Source organism: Schistocerca serialis, chromosome 8, assembly GCF_023864345.2.
Source record: "Schistocerca serialis cubense isolate TAMUIC-IGC-003099 chromosome 8, iqSchSeri2.2, whole genome shotgun sequence".
Lineage (NCBI taxonomy): Eukaryota > Metazoa > Arthropoda > Insecta > Orthoptera > Acrididae > Schistocerca > Schistocerca serialis.
In genome coordinates, this window is record NC_064645.1 from 438,449,649 (window position 1) to 438,465,685 (window position 16,037).

Sequence of the window (16,037 nt, forward strand, 5' to 3'; positions counted from 1 at the left end):
GTCCTGAGACTGGTTTGATGCAGCTCTCCACGCTGCTCTATCCTGTGCAATCTTCTTCATCTCCCAGTACCTACTGCAACCTACATCCTTCTGAATCTGCTTGGTGTGTTCATCTCTTGGTCTCCCTCTACGATTTTTACCCTCCACGCTGCCCTCCAACACTAAATTGGTGATCCCTTGATGCCTCAGAACATGTCCTACCAATAGATCCCTTCTTCTAGTCAAGTTGTGCCACAAACTCCTCTTCTCCCCAATCCTGTTCAATACCTCCACATTAGTTATGTGATTTACCCATCTAATCTTCAGCATTCTTCTGTAGTACCTCATTTCAAAAGCTTCTATTCTCTTCTTGTCTAAACTATTTATCGTCCATGTTTCACTTCCATGCATGGCTACACTCCATACAAATACTTTCAGAAACGACTTCCTGACACTTAAATCTATACTCGATGTTAACAAATTTCTCTTATTCAGAAACGCTTTCCTTGCCATTGCCAGTCTACATTTTATATCCTCTCTACTTCGGCCATCATCAGTTACTTTGCTCCCCAAATAGCAAAACTCCTTTACTACTTTAAGTGTCTCATTTCCTAATCTAATACCCTCAGCATCACCCGACTTAATTCCACTACATTCCATTATCCTCGTTTTGCTTTTGTTGATGTTCATCTTATATCCTTCCTTCAAGACACTGTCCATTCCGTTCAACTGACAGAATTAGAATGTCATCGGCGAACCTCAATGTTTTTATTTCTTCTCCATGGATCTTAATACCTACTCCGAATTTTTCTTTTGTTTCCTTTATTGCTTGCTCAATATACAGATTGAATAACATCGGTGATATGCTACAACCCTGTCTCACTCCCTTCCCAACCACTGCTTCCCTTTCATGCCCCTCAACTCTTATAACTGCCATTTGGTTTCTATACAAATTTTAAATAACCTTTCGCTCCCTGTATTTTACCCCTGCCACCTTCAGAGATTGAACGAGAGTATTCCAGTCAACATTGTCAAAAGCTTTCTCTAAGTCTACAAATGCTAGAAACGTAGGTTTCCCTTTCCTTAATCTAGCTTCTAAGATAAGTCGTAGGGTCAGTATCGCCTCACGTGTTCGAATATTTCTACGGAATCCAAACTGATCTTCCCGCAGGTCGGCTTCTACTAGTTTTTCCATTCGTCTGTAAAAAATTCGCGTTAGTATTTTGCAGCCGTGACTTATTAAACTGATAGTTCGATAATTTTCACATCTGTCAACACCTGCTTTTTTTGGGATTGGAATTATTATATTCTTCTTGAAGTTTGAGGGTATTTCGCCTGTCTCATACATCTTGCTCACCAGATGGAAGAGTTTTGTCAGGACTGGCTCTCCCAAGGCCTTCAGTAATTCTAATGTAATGTTATCTACTCCCGGGGCCCTCATTCGACGCAGGTCTTTCAGTGCTCTGTCGAACTCTTCACGCAGTATCGTATCTCCCATTTCATCTTCATCTACATCCTCTTCCATTTCCATAATATTGTCCTCAAGTACATCGCCCTTGTATAGACCCTCTATATACTCCTTCCACCTTTCTGCTTTCCCTTCATTGCTTAGAACTGAGTTTCCATCTGAGCTTTTGATACTCACGCAAGTGGTTCTCTTTTCTCCAAAGGTCTCTTTAATTTTCCTGTAGGCAGTATCTATCTTACCCCTAGTGAGATGAGCCTCTACATCCTTACATTTGGCCTCTAGCCATGCCTGCTTAGCCATTTTGCACTTCCTGTCGATCTCATTTTTGTGACGTTTGTATTCCTTTTTTGCCTGCTTCATTTACTGCATTTTTTTATTTTCTCCTTTCATCAATTAAATTCAATATTTCTTCTGTTACCCAAGGATTTCTACTAGCCCTCGTCTTTTTACCTACTTGATCCTCTGCTGCCTTCACTACTTCATCCCTCAAAGCTACCCATTCTTCTTCTACTGTATTTCTTTCCCCCATTCCTGTCAATTGTTCCCTTATGCTCTCCCTGAAACTCTGTACAACCTCTGGTTTAGTCAGTTTATCCAGGTCCCATCTCCTTAAATTCCCACCTTTTTGTAGTTTCTTCAGTTTTAATCAACAGTTCATAACCAATAGATTGTGGTCAGAGTCCACATCTGCCCCTGGAAACGTCTTACAATTTAAAACCTGGTTCTAAATCTCTGTCTAACCATTATATAATCTATCTGAAACCTTTTAGTATCTCCAGGATTCTTCCACGTATAGAACCTTCTTTTATGATTCTTGAACCAAGTGTTAGCTATGATTAAGTTGTGTTCTGTGCAAAATTGCACCAGGCGGCTTCCTCTTTCATTTCTTACCCCCAATCCATACTCACCTACTACTTTTCCTTCTCTCCCTTTTCCTACTACTTAATTACAGTCACCCATTTCGTCTCCCTTCACTATCTGAATATTTTCTTTTGTTTCATCATACATTTCTTCAATTTCTTCGTCATCTGCAGAGCTAGTTGGCATATAAACTTGGACTACTGTAGTAGGCATGGGCTTGGTGTCTATCTTGGCCACAATAATGCGTTCACTATGCTGTTTGTAGTAGCTTACCCGCATTCCTATTTTTTTTATTCATTATTAAACCTACTCCTGCATTACCCCTATTTGACTTTGTATTTATAACCCTGTATTCGCCTGACCAAAAGTCTTGTTCCTCCTGCCACCGAACTTCACTAATTCCCACTATATCTAACTTTAAACTATCCATTTCCCTTTTTAAATTTTCTAGCCCACCTGCCCGATTAAGGGATCTGACATTCCACGCTCCGATCCGTAGAACGCCAGTTTTCTTTCTCCTGATAACGACGTCCTCCTGAGTAGTCCCCGCCCGGAGATCCGAATGGGGGACTATTTTACCTCCGGAATATTTTACCCAAGAGTACGCCATCATCATTGACCATCCAGTAAAGCTGCATGCCCTCGGGAAAAATTACGGCTGTAGTTTCCCCTTGCTTTCAACCGTTCGCAGTACCAGCACAGCAAGGCCGTTTTGGTTATTGTTACAAGGCCAGGTCAGTCAATCATCCAAACTGCTGCCCCTGCAACTACTGAAAAGGCTGCTGCCCCTCTTCAGGAACCACACGTTTGTCTTTTTTCCTAAAGACTGGTAAATTCCTCAAGTCACACCAATACCCAAAAAGGGAAGTAGGAGTAATCCGCTGAATTTCAGGCCCATATCACTAACGTCGATTTGCAGTAGGGTTTTGGAGCATATACTGTATTCGAACATTATGAAGTACCTCGTAGAAAACGATTTATTGACACATAGTGAGCACGGTTTCAGAAAATATCGTTCCTGTGAAACACAACTAGCTCTTTATACTCATGAAGTAATAAGTGCTATCGACAGGTTTTGTCATATTGATTCCATATTTTACATTTCATGAAGGCTTTCGACACCGTTCCTCACAAGCGTCTTCTAACCAAACTGCGTGCCTACGGAGTATCGCCTCAGTTGTGCGACTGGATTCGTGATTTCCTGTCAGAAAGGTCACAGTTCGTAGTAATAGACGGAAAGTCATCGAGTAAAACAAAAGTAATATCCGGCGTTCCCCAAGGAAGTGCTATGGGCCCTCTATTGTTCCTGATCTATATTAATGGCATAGGAGACAATCTGAGTAGCCGTCTTAGATTGTTTGCAGATGATGCTGTCGTTTACCGTCATGTAAAGTCATTAGATGACCAAAACGACTTGCAAATGATTTAGATAAGATATCTGTATGTTGCGAAAAGTGGCAATTGACCCTGAATAAGGAAATGTGTGAAGTTATTCACATGAGTACTAAAAGAAATCAGCTAAATTTCGATTACGCGATAAGTCACACAAATCTGAAGGCTGTAAATTCAACTAAATACTTAGGGATTACAATTAAAAATAACCTAAATTGGAACGATCACATAGATAATATTGTGGGCAGAGCAAATCAAAGACTGCGATGCATTGGCAGAACACTTAGGAGGTGCAACAGGTCTACCGAAGAGACTGCTTACACTACGCTTGTCCGCCCTATTATGGAGTATTGCTGTGCGGTGTGGGATCCGCATCAGGTGGGACTGACGGATGGCATCGAAAAAGTAGAAAGAAGGGCAGCTCGTTTTGTATTGTAGCGAAATAGAGGAGATAGTGTCACAGACGTGATACGTGAATTGGAGTGGCAATCATTAAAACAAAGGCGTTTTTCGTTACGACGGGATCTTCTCATGAAATTTCAATCATCAGTCTTCTCCTCCGACTGCGAAGACACTCTGTTGGCACCCACCTACAAAGGGAGAAATGATCACCACGATAAAATATGAGAAATCAGGGCTCGCACAGAAAAATTTAAGTGCTCGTTTTTTCCGTGTGCCGTTCGAGAGTGGAACGGTAGGGAGACAGCTTGAAGGTGGTTCATTGAATCTTCTACCAGGCGCTTTATTGTGAATAGCAGAGTAATCACGTAGATGTAGATGGAGTCATAAATTTATTTGTTTCTAGCAGTTTATAGCCAGCGGAAGCACGTGTAATTGAAGAATATGAGGAAATAGGCTCCTACATTTATAAAAATTAAGTAATGACTGAATTATAACGTGTCGATATTTATGTTGAAGATGATTCGTCTGAAGGACGTCTCAGAACATCAGCAGAGGTGAAAACATCGAGAAAGTTTATAACATGATATTGGGCGAAAACGGTGATCGAAGGAATATGAAAATTACTGACGCCATAGGAAAATCTGAAGAGTTAGGTTCTTTTTACACAAGGAATTAACAATGAGGAACTTTAATGTGTTATTTCCCACGGAAATGACTTCAACGCATTACTGAATGGCAGGGAGATAACAGAGGAGGAACAGAAAATAAAGGATTTACCAGGGCTCCAGAACCTAAAGTGGAACGACCAGTTACTACCTGGGCAGAGATTAAGAATGTCTTGAAGCAGATGATAGGAGGCAAGTCAGCGCGGCCATAGGAATCGACAGCAAGCATTGTCAAGGCAGCAGTCATCCATCTATATCTACACTTACATCAACATGGATACTCTGCAAATCACGTTTAAATGCCTGGCAGAGGGTTCATCGAACCACCTTCACAATTCCCTATTATTCCAATCTCGTATAGCGCGCGGAAAGAACGAACAGCTATATCTTTCCGTACGAGCTCTGATTTCCCTTATTTTATCATGGTGACCGTTTCTCCCTGTGTAGGTCAGTGTAACAAAATATTTTCGCATTCGAAGGTAAAAGTTCGTGATAGGAATTTCGTGATAAGATTCCGCCGCAACCGAAAACGCCATTGTTTTAATGATGTCCACCCCAAAGTCTTGCATCATGTCAGTGACACTATCTCCCCTACTTCGCGATAATACAAAACGCGCTTCCCTTCTTTGAACTTTTCCGATGCACTCTGTCATCCAATCTGGTAAGAACCCCACACCGCGCAGCAGTATTATAAGAGAGGACGGACATGCGTAGTGTAGGCAGTCTCCTTAGTAGATCTGTTACATTTTCTAAGTGTCCTGCCAGTCTTTGGTTAACCTTCCCCACAAAATTTTCTGTATGTTCCTTACAATTTAAGTTGTTCGTAATTGTAGTTCCTAGGTATTTAGTTGGATTTACGGCCTTCACATTTGACTGATTTATCGTGTAACCGAAGTAACGAATTCCTTTTAGCACTCATGTGGATGTCTTCACACTTTTCATTATTTAGGGTCAACTGCCACTTTTCGCACCATTCAGATATCTTTTCTAAATCGTTTTGCAGTTTGTTTTGATCTTGTGATAACTTTATAGTCGATAAACGACAGCGTCATCTGCAAAAAACCGAAGACGGTTGCTCAGATTGTCACCCAAATCGTTTATACAGATAAGGAACAGCGAAGGGCCTATCACACTACCTTGGGGAACGCTAGGAACTTCTGTTTTAAGCGATGACTTCTGGCAATTACTACGAACTGTGAGCTCTCTCACACGAAATCACGAATCCAATCGCATAACTGAGACGATATTCCATAAGCACGAAATTTCACTTCAAGCCGCTTCTGTGGTACGGTGTCAAAAGCCTTCCGGAAATACAGAAATACGGAAACAATCTGAAATCCCTTGTCAATAGCACTCAACACTTCATGCGAATAAAGAGCTAGTTGTGTTTCACAAGAACTATGTCTTCTAAATCCATATTGACTGTGTGTCAACAGACCGTTTTCTTAGAGGTAATTCATAGTGTTCGAACACAATATATGTTTCAGAATCCTGCTGCATATCGATGTTTTGATATGGGCCTGTAATTTAGTGGATTACTCCTACTACCTTTTTTGAATATTGGTGTGACCTGTGCAAATTTCCAGTCTTTGGGTACGGATCTTTCTTCGAGCGAACGATTGTATACGATTGTCAAATATGGAGCTATTGCATAAGTCTGCTCTGAAAAGGACCTGGCTATAGTCTGGACCAGAAGACTTGGTTTTATTAAGTGATTTATGTTGCTTCACTGCTCCGAGGATATTTACTTCTACGTTACTCACGTTGGCAGCCGTTCTTGATTCGTATTCTGGTGTATTTACTTCGTCTCCTTTTGTGAAGGCATTTCGGAAGGCTGTGTTTAGTAACTTTGCTTTGGCAGCACTGTCTTCGATAGTATCTCCATCGCTATCGTGCAGAGAAGGCGTTGATTGGATCTTGCCGCTAAGATACTTCACATAAGACCAATCAAATGTGTAATGCTGTGGGATACCACCTCCTGAAGATTATAATACCACTGTTCAGGAAAGGAAATAGAAGAAAGTGTTCAAATTGCAGAGGAAACAACGCTGCTCCACAATGTCTTAAGATACTGAAACACTATTCAGAAAATATTAAAACTGCTGTTAGAAGACCAGTATAGAGAGGAACACAATGGATTCAGAAGCAGCTGAGGAATAACCGGCTTTGTACTTGCACTGGGACAGTTAATGGAAAAGTGTCATGAAAAGGGTCAAATTCTCATAATCGTATTCCTTGACTGGGAAAAAGCGTATGACAGTAAGTCAAGGTGTAAGATCTGGGAGTGTTTAGAAAAAACTACTGGTTTAAAACTCCCTAATAATAAAGGTGCAAATGCTGCATGATGGCTGCAAAAGTTGTGTAGAAATGGGTAATGACAGATCGGACTTGTTCAGGACAGAGAGAAGAGTCCAAAAGGATACTACACTTCCCTCATAACTTTTTATTGCACTTACGGATGGGACTAGAATGGAAATCAAGGAGACAGGAAATTGTGACCTCAGAGCTTTAGTCTATGCTGATGATGTAGCTATTTCGGGAGAAACAGAACTAGAGGTACAAGGAAGATTAGATGAATAGAATTTCAAGTTTAGTGCGCCTGCTGACAGTAAGTAAGGGTAAAACTGTAGCAATGATTATGAGAAGGACGCCTGCCCAGGTTGTGGAAGCTTTCAGTTAGCTGGGAAGTACAATGTCATGGAATGGAACTGCCAGACTAGACGTACACAATAGAGTAAGAAAGGGATCTAACTTTTTTCATGAAGCGCGGAACCTTGTGTGGGACAAAGGAACTCCTGTGAGGGTCAGACAGACCGTCCTTAGAACGTAGCTGCTACCGATTACGAAATACAGCTTGGGGAGCTGTGTAAGGCATATCTGAGCAAGTTACAAGCATGCGAAACGAAGTTTCTGCGATCGGCCTTGCAGAAGACTAGCAGAGAATTAGGAATGAAGACAACAGAGAAGGGACAGAGAAGAGAGGCAAGTGGATCTGTCAGTGAGGGAGAGACTGAGGCTTTATGGCTCAAGTAATTTCAACATGTGAAGAGAATTAAGGATAGCTGTCCGCCAAAACAATACCTGGATATAAATGTGCAGGGGAAAAGGCCAATAGGATGCCCCAGAAAGAGATGGTTGGATCAGATTAAGGGAGATCCGAAGACCAGAAGACAAAACTGCGAAGAGGTGTATTGAGATAGAGAAAAATGGAGGCAAATTGAAGGGCTTATATCAATAGTGGTACAAGTCCATTTTTGTTCATTTTGAGATACAGAGTCCTAAAGTTATATGAGGGCAGAAAATCTGCAGTTGAGATACCAGAAATATTCAAGTATATGGCTTCTTGCTAGAGATGAACCTTTCTTTCTGTTTGTTTGGATCATTAATTTCAGAAGCATTATAGGCAGAAAAGTGGTGGTATGAACTTGTACCACTATTGAAATAAGCCCTTCAATTGTTCAAGAGTATCCCAGACGGATCACCATATGGATACGATGATGGTAATGTGGATACGTTGTTACTGCAAGACGAAAACACTAAACCTCGAACGAAGGACGAACGACTGGGTCTAACATTCCGTCGACAGCGAAATCATCGTAGATGAGAAAAAGCGTGGACTGTGAAAGGATAGGGAAGAAAATAGGATTTTTTATAGGGAAGTGTCCCAGCACTGCCTTAAGCACTTTAAGCTAGCGGCAAGACCCAATCAATGCTTTCTCTGGGCAATAACAACGGAAATGCTATCGACGACAGTGCTGCCAAAGCATACTTACTAAATACAGTCTTCCCGAATTCCTTCACCAAATAAGACGAAGAAAATATTCCAGAATTCGAATCAAGAACAGTTGTCAACATGAGTAACTTAGAAGTAGATAAACTCGGAATAGTGAAGCAACCTAAATCACTTAATAAAAGCAAGTCTTCCAGTCGAAACCGTATACCAATTTGGTTCCTTTCAGAGTATGCTGATGCAATAGTTCCATACCTAACAATCGTATAACCGCTCGTTCCACGAAAGATGCGTCCCAAAGACTGGAAAGATGCACTCATCACACCAATATTCAAGAAAGATAATAGGAGTAATCCACTAAATTACAGGCCTATATTATTAACGTTGGTATGGAGCAGAATTTTGGGACATGTATTGCGTTCGAATATTATGAATTACCTAAAAGAGAACGATATGTTGACACACAGTCAAGACGGATGTAGAAAACATCGTTCCAGTGGAACACAACACGCTCTTTACTCAGTACTAGTGAAAAGAGATCTCAAATTGATTTCGAATTGATTCCAATTTCTATATTTCCAGAAGGCTTTTGACACTATACCACACAAGCAGCTTGTAGTGAAGTTGTGTCCTTATGGAATATCGCCTCAACTATGCGACTGGATTGGTGAGATGTCCGAGATGTTATAGTTGCAGTAACTGATTGAAAGTCATCCAGTAAAGCAGAAGTGATATCTGGCGTTCGCCAGGGAAGTGTTGCAGGCTTTCTATTGTGCCTATTTGAGAGACAATCTCAGCTGCCACTGTAGATTGTTTGCAGATGATGCTGTCGTTTATCGTCTAATAAAGTCATCAGAAGACCAAAACAAATTCCAAACCGATTTAGAAAAGATGTCTGTATCGTGCGAAAACTGTCAATTGATTCTAAATAATGAAAAATATGAGTCATCCACATGAGTGCTGTCAGGAATCCGTTAATCTTCAGTTACACGATATAAAGATACAGGTGTTCGTTTTTTCTGCGCGCTGTTCGAGATTGGAATAATAGAGAATTATTGTGAAGGAGGTTGGATGAACCGTCTGCCAGGCACTTTAGCTTGATTTGTAGAGTAAACATGTAGATGTGGGTGTAAGGAAACTACAGACAATTTAGATCTGGGAGGCTGGGCGGGAAATTGTGCCGCCGTTCTCTTGAATGCCTCCTCGTTCGGATAGAAAAAGTCTAAGTTGTAACGATATTAGTTCTTCGGCGCATTTCTGAAAATGAAAACACTGAGACATGCGAAAAGTCGTCCCTTAAACAACGGGTGGTGCTCGACAGTAAAGTGCGGCGCAGCATGAAATAGCCTGTAACTCTTCTGCTTTTAGGTACCTCAGGGAAGACACGAACGTTACTGAATCCAGTGTAAAAAAGGTAAGAAGTAAGAATGCAGTAAATCTGTAGCGACTGTCTAAAATGCAGGGATCCGTTGCGAAATATTAGCACTGCATTGCAGTTTTTTCTCGCAGAGCACTGACGCTGCGACAGGAGAATCATTATGTAGTTGACCCAAATGCCGAAGACAACACGAAGCTGTTGTCATGAAACGAAACGAAAACACATTGGTTAAGTAATTCACACCGTTAAGCATCGTGCGATTGTTTATTAGGGATCCGTTGCGGGGGAAAAAATTTTCATTTACATATGGTGCGAGTTAATATCCCAAAGACGTTGGGGCTCACATGCGGTTCCTCTTCGTCGAAATGTCTTGGCTCAAACTCGTCTAGGGGTTGAACCGTATGTGTCGCATTGCACGCCCTAAATTAGTCACTTGTGACCCTTTGGTTAAATTGTCTGGCTGATGGCAACTTTGCAAAATTGTATAAAGTTAATATGACATATAATAACAGTAATAGTAATATCGGGAACTAAATTAACGACCCTTAAATGATGTAGCCCACACAGTTGGCCGGCCGCTGTGGCAGAGGGGTTCTAGGCGCTTCAGTCCGGAAACGCGTTGCTTCTACGGTCGCAGGTTCGAATCCTGCCTCGGGAGTGGATGTGTTTGATGTCCTTTGGTTAGCTAGGTTTAAGTAGATCTAAGTCTAGGGGACTGATGACCTCAGATGTTAAGTCCCACAGTGCTTAGAGCCATTTGAACCATTTTTAACCACACAGTTGCGATTTGGTTAGAATAATGTTTATTCAGAAAGCAAACTAATAGCGAAAGAGGTCGTATTTAGAGTTACTCTTAGACTCGAATTCATATACATTTGACACAGTTCGATCACTCACAATCTAATCGCGATATACAAGTCTAATATTCCGCCTCGTTATCTTCGCGAAAACTTAAGAGTTCACACCAGGCGCGCGGCTGCTCACCGCTCGGAGACTAAGTCCCGCGATACCACACAACGCGAAATTTTCTCAGTCCTTTCACTTCCTAGCTGCCTAAAGACCAACCGTCCGCTATCGCGTCTCCACCAGCAATGTTCACTTTGGTGTCCCCAGCCGAACTGTCCGCTTTCGCGTCTGCACCAGCGCTGTACCCTTCGGTGTCTAGACCAGCACTGTCCCTCAACCCGTCTCCGGCCGCTTTTCCCGCGCGCCGAACCTCCTCGCTCAACTGACTAGGGCAGTTCCCTTTCCTGAAACCGTCCATCTGTTTGGCTGCAGCTTATTCTACGTTACTTTATATATTTAAATAATCAAGCTTGACCACTTTCGCGTTCTAAATAAAGTAACAATAATACCCATTACATAATAAACGTAAAATTATTTTACCTAAAACCAATACAACTTCCTACTTAACTTTAAATGTCACGGCCAGTAACCTTGCACCAATGTATTTTCTGATGAATAAATACAGAAAAAAAGTAACTATTATGCACTAAACTTCACAACAAATATTCTATTGCTTAATGATTCAATTAGGTATCACGCTGTCATCGTTCAATGTGTTTTGTGTGGAAGAAATGATGATATGATGCTTAACTGAAGACACTGATAATTTAAATTTACTACATCTTTTAAACAAATAAAGATACAGAGTTGAAACTTCCTGGCAGATTAAAACTGTGTGCCCGACCGAGATTCGAACTCGGGACCTTTGCCTTTCGCGGGCAAGTGCTCTACCAACTGAGCTACCGAAGCACGACTCACGCCCGGTACTCACAGCTTTACTTCCGGCAGTACCTCGTCTCCTACCTTCCAAACTTTACAGAAGCTCTCCTGCGAACCTTGCAGAACTAGCACTCCTGAAAGAAAGGATATTGCGGAGACATGGCTTAGCCACAGCCTGGGGGATGTTTCCAGAATGAGATTTTCACTCTGCAGCGGAGTGTGCGCTGATATGAAACTTCCTGGCAGATTAAAACTGTGTGCCCGACCGCAAGGTTCGCAGGAGAGCTTCTGTAAAGTTTGGAAGGTAGGAGACGAGGTACTGGCGGAAGTAAAGCTGTGAGTACCGGGCGTGAGTCGTGCTTCGGTAGCTCAGTTGGTAGAGCACTTGCCCGCGAAAGGCAAAGGTCCCGAGTTCGAGTCTCGGTCGGGCACACAGTTTTAATCTGCCAGGAAGTTTCATATCAGCGCACACTCCGCTGCAGAGTGAAAATCTCATTCTGGAAAGATACAGAGTTGATATTTACAACATTTGTCATTTTAATGATGCGGTTTTATATGAAATGTGATCCTTAATATCGACCAAAGCATTCAGATTTTAGTATTCAGGTCTTTGTTATAAAACTTATTAATTTCACTTTAACAGTAAATCGTAAACCATTACAGATATGATGAATATTCAAGTTTTATTGGGATCGTCTCGAAAATTTATGGAGGATGGCAGATTAAAATTACTGTGGCTTGATTCCCTGCATTACTACAGAATTAAACAGATTTCATAAATGTTTTCCTTTATGGCCGATCTTAGGTCCGCCATATTTAACACTGCTACACCTCCCTGGGCACAAATAGCTCCTAGTGGGTTTCCCTCTGACTTAGGTTCTCCTCTGTCTCACTCGCACGCTACAGCGCTTAGGCCTCAATAGACAAAAGACGCCTTGAGTTTCCCCGTCTCGTGGTGAATCTGCGCCCTTCGTGGCACGCAGTCCTGGACGACAGAGTTCGTTTCACAATTCCTGTAGGCTGACTCTTTCGGCCATATCTACATCTACGTGATTACTCTACAATTCACATTTAAGTGCTTGGCAGAGGGTTCATCGAACCACAATCATACTATCTCTCTACCATTCCAATCTTCGGGATTTCGCGTTCTTCTGAACTTCTCACGCTTTTTCCGTTGCCTCTGTAACAGCGCTCGGACCTGTTTTGTGTACCATGGGGGATCAGTTCCATCTTTTACCAGTTTATGAGGTATGAATCTCTCAATTGCTGTTGCTACTATATCTTTGAATCTGAGCCACATCTCGTCTACATTTGCATAGTCAGTTCGGAAGGAATGGAGATTGTCTCTTAGGAAGGCTTCTAGTGACACTTTATCCGCTTTTTTAAACAAAATTATTTTGCGTTTGTTTCTGGTGGATTTGGAAGAAACGGTATTGAGCCTAGCTACAACGACCTTGTGATCACTAATCCCTGTATCAGTCATGATGCTCTCTATTAGCTCTGGATTGTTTGTGGCTAAGAGGTCTAGTGTGTTTTCGCAACCATTTACAATTCGCGTGGGTTCGTGGACTAACTGCTCGAAATAATTTTCGGAGAAAGCATTTAGGACAATCTTGGAAGATGTTTTCTGCCTACCACCGGTTTTGAACAAGTATTTTTGCCAACATATCGAGGGAAGGTTGAAGTCCCCACCAACTATAACCGTATGAGTGGGGTATTTATTTGTTACGAGACTCAAATTTTCTCTGAACTGTTCAGCAACTATATCATCGGAGTCTGGGGGTCGGTAGAAGGAGCCAATTATTAACTTAGTTCGGCTGTTAAGTATAACCTCCATCCATACCAATTCGCATGGAGTATCTACTTCGACTTCACTACAAGATAAACCACTACTGACAGACACAAACACTCCACCACCAATTATGCCTAATCCATCTTTCCTGAACACCGTCTGAGACTTTGTAAAAATTTCTGCAGAACTTATTTCAGGCTTTAGCGAGCTTTCTGTACCTATAACGATTTCAGCTTCTGTGCTTTCTATTAGCGCTTGAAGCTCAGGAACTTTCCCAGCACAACTACAACAATTTATAACTACAATTCCGACTGTTCCTTGATCCAAGCACGTCCTGTATTTGCCATGCACCCTTTGAGATTGCAGCCCACCCCATACTTTCCCGAGGCCTTCTAACCTAAAAAACCGCCCAGTCCACGCCACACAGCCTCCGCCATCCGTGTAGTCGCCAGCTGAGAGCTCAATGTTTGTTAACTCACAATGGCAAGAATTATTTTTTGTTGTGCACGATAGATCTTTGAGGTTAGTACTGCAGTGTGACGAAAAAAGGGCTGTGCCGCAAGAGCCCCGAAGAGAAAATCAAATGTATTGAAACAGATTCGTGCAAGAAAGATTGACGCTACTGAAAAAAGATATATTCGAAAATATATCACGGTGCTGTTCCCTGTTTCCTGCGCAGCCTTTACCTAGGAAAAACAAAGAATCTCTGAAATAAGTAACGATGAAATAGAAGAGAAATTACGTTATTCTTTACGGTGACTTTCACTATCCGGTGAGATGTATGTGTTATAGACTTGTAACGTGGCAAATCGTTGGTGCTCGTGTAGTGGGTGCTCCGTAACCAAGATAGCCGAAGAGTTTGGTGTCTCAAGATGCACCCTATCAAAGATGTATACCACATACAGGGAAAGCGGAAAAACATCATATCATCCGTTAAGTCGCAAAGCAGACAATAGTGTTTGATGAGTAATCATGACAGACAGTCATTGAAGAGGATTCTGACGAAAAATATGGGGAGGAGGCTGCAAAAATCATTGTTGAACTGAATGTCGCACTCGCAAACCATTGTAAGTAGGCTGTTTAGGTTTTTTTTTTTGTTGTTAACGCCACGTAGCACTCTCTGTTAATATCGCTGACTAAGCTGTGTGCAGTCTGTGGCTGGTTGGACTCGTTGTTGGAAGTTATTAGCAGGTGTAGTGTTGAGCAGTTGGATGTGAACAGGCCATAGCATTAGGCAGTTGGAGGTGAGTCGCCAGCAGTGGTGCATGTGTGGAGAGAGATTCCAGAGTTCTGAGATGTTAATAGGAGCGGACGATCTGGACGTGTGTCCGTCAGAAAAAGAAAATTTTTTAAACTAGATACGAATTTATATATATGTTATGACCTTTGAACCTTATTAAGGTAAATACATTATTTGATCTCTACCAAAATCTTTCATTTGCTAACTATATGCCTACCAGTAGTTAGTGCCTTCAGTAGTTAGCATCTTTTATTTAGCTGGCAGTATTGGCGCTCGCTGTATTGCAGTAGTTCCAGTAACGAAGATTTTTGCGAGGTAAGTGAGTCATGAAGGGCATAGGTTATTGTTAGTCAGGGCTATTCTTTTGTATGGATTATTGAAAGTCAGATTGCGTTGCGCTGAAATATTGTGTGTCACCCCTACTAGAAATGATCAGAATAAGTAAAGAGAAAACAATCTCAGTACGTTCAGTTTCACTCTGGAGTTTGAAAATCCCGGGCACATAAAGAGAAATGAAAACTAAGTAGTCATGGGAGATTGAATGCTGGGGTAGGAGAAGGGTTGCTTGAGAATATGGGCTTGGACCTAACATGAGAGAGGAGAATGTGTACACGTTTTACCAGCACGGTCATTCTTTACATTCAAAGGGGAAGTTTCACCATGTCAGCACAATAACGGCAAGAAGGGAGCTTCATAAGCTGCGAATTGCAGGGAGGAGTGGAATGCCAAAACCACACATAAGTGATGCAAATACCTTGCAAATGTAAATTTGGTGCCGGATCGGTAAAACCTGGACTGTCGAGCAAAAGAAGAAAGTCTGTTCGGATGAGTCTTGTTCCACACCAACTACTGGCCAAGGTTGCGTCCCAAGAGTGAAACATGGTGGTGGTCGGTGAAGATTTGTACAGTCGTATTGTGGTAATTTATGGACCCATGCTATGCGATGTCTCGTCATTGCCAAGGATTTTGTGACCATTTTGGCTGGACAGGTCTTTCCCCTGGTACAACGTTTGTTCCCCAACGGTGATGGTGTCTTACAAGACGACACGACCACTCCTCATACAGCTCGCATCGTCCAGTACGATATTATGAACAGAAGGATGAATTATTGCATTTCCTCTGGTCACATCAGGCATCAGATTCCAATGTCACTAGTCATTGTGGTCTACTTTGGAGAGAAGGGTGCGCGATCGCTATCCATCTCCATTGTAGTTGCCTGAAGCTGCCACTATTTTGCAGGAAGAATACCATAAGGTTTCGTTGAATACCATACAGGACCCGTAAGATGACTTATCCATTTCGAGACAACCGGAAGCTGTTTCGAATGCTAATGGATTTCCTACATCGCGTTAGGTCTGGTCGTTTTACGCATTATCTGTTTCCATGTTTTTGTCCACCCTCTCTT

At 41.9% G+C, this 16,037-nt stretch overlaps 1 non-coding gene across 1 annotated transcript; it reads right to left on the minus strand.

Annotated features, from left to right (window-relative positions):
- Nucleotides 1-11,556: 11,556 nt before the first annotated feature.
- Trnas-cga (transfer RNA serine (anticodon CGA)) lies at nucleotides 11,557-11,631 on the minus strand. Its single transcript has one exon. It is a non-coding gene; the product is annotated as a tRNA-Ser (tRNA).
- Nucleotides 11,632-16,037: the final 4,406 nt, after the last annotated feature.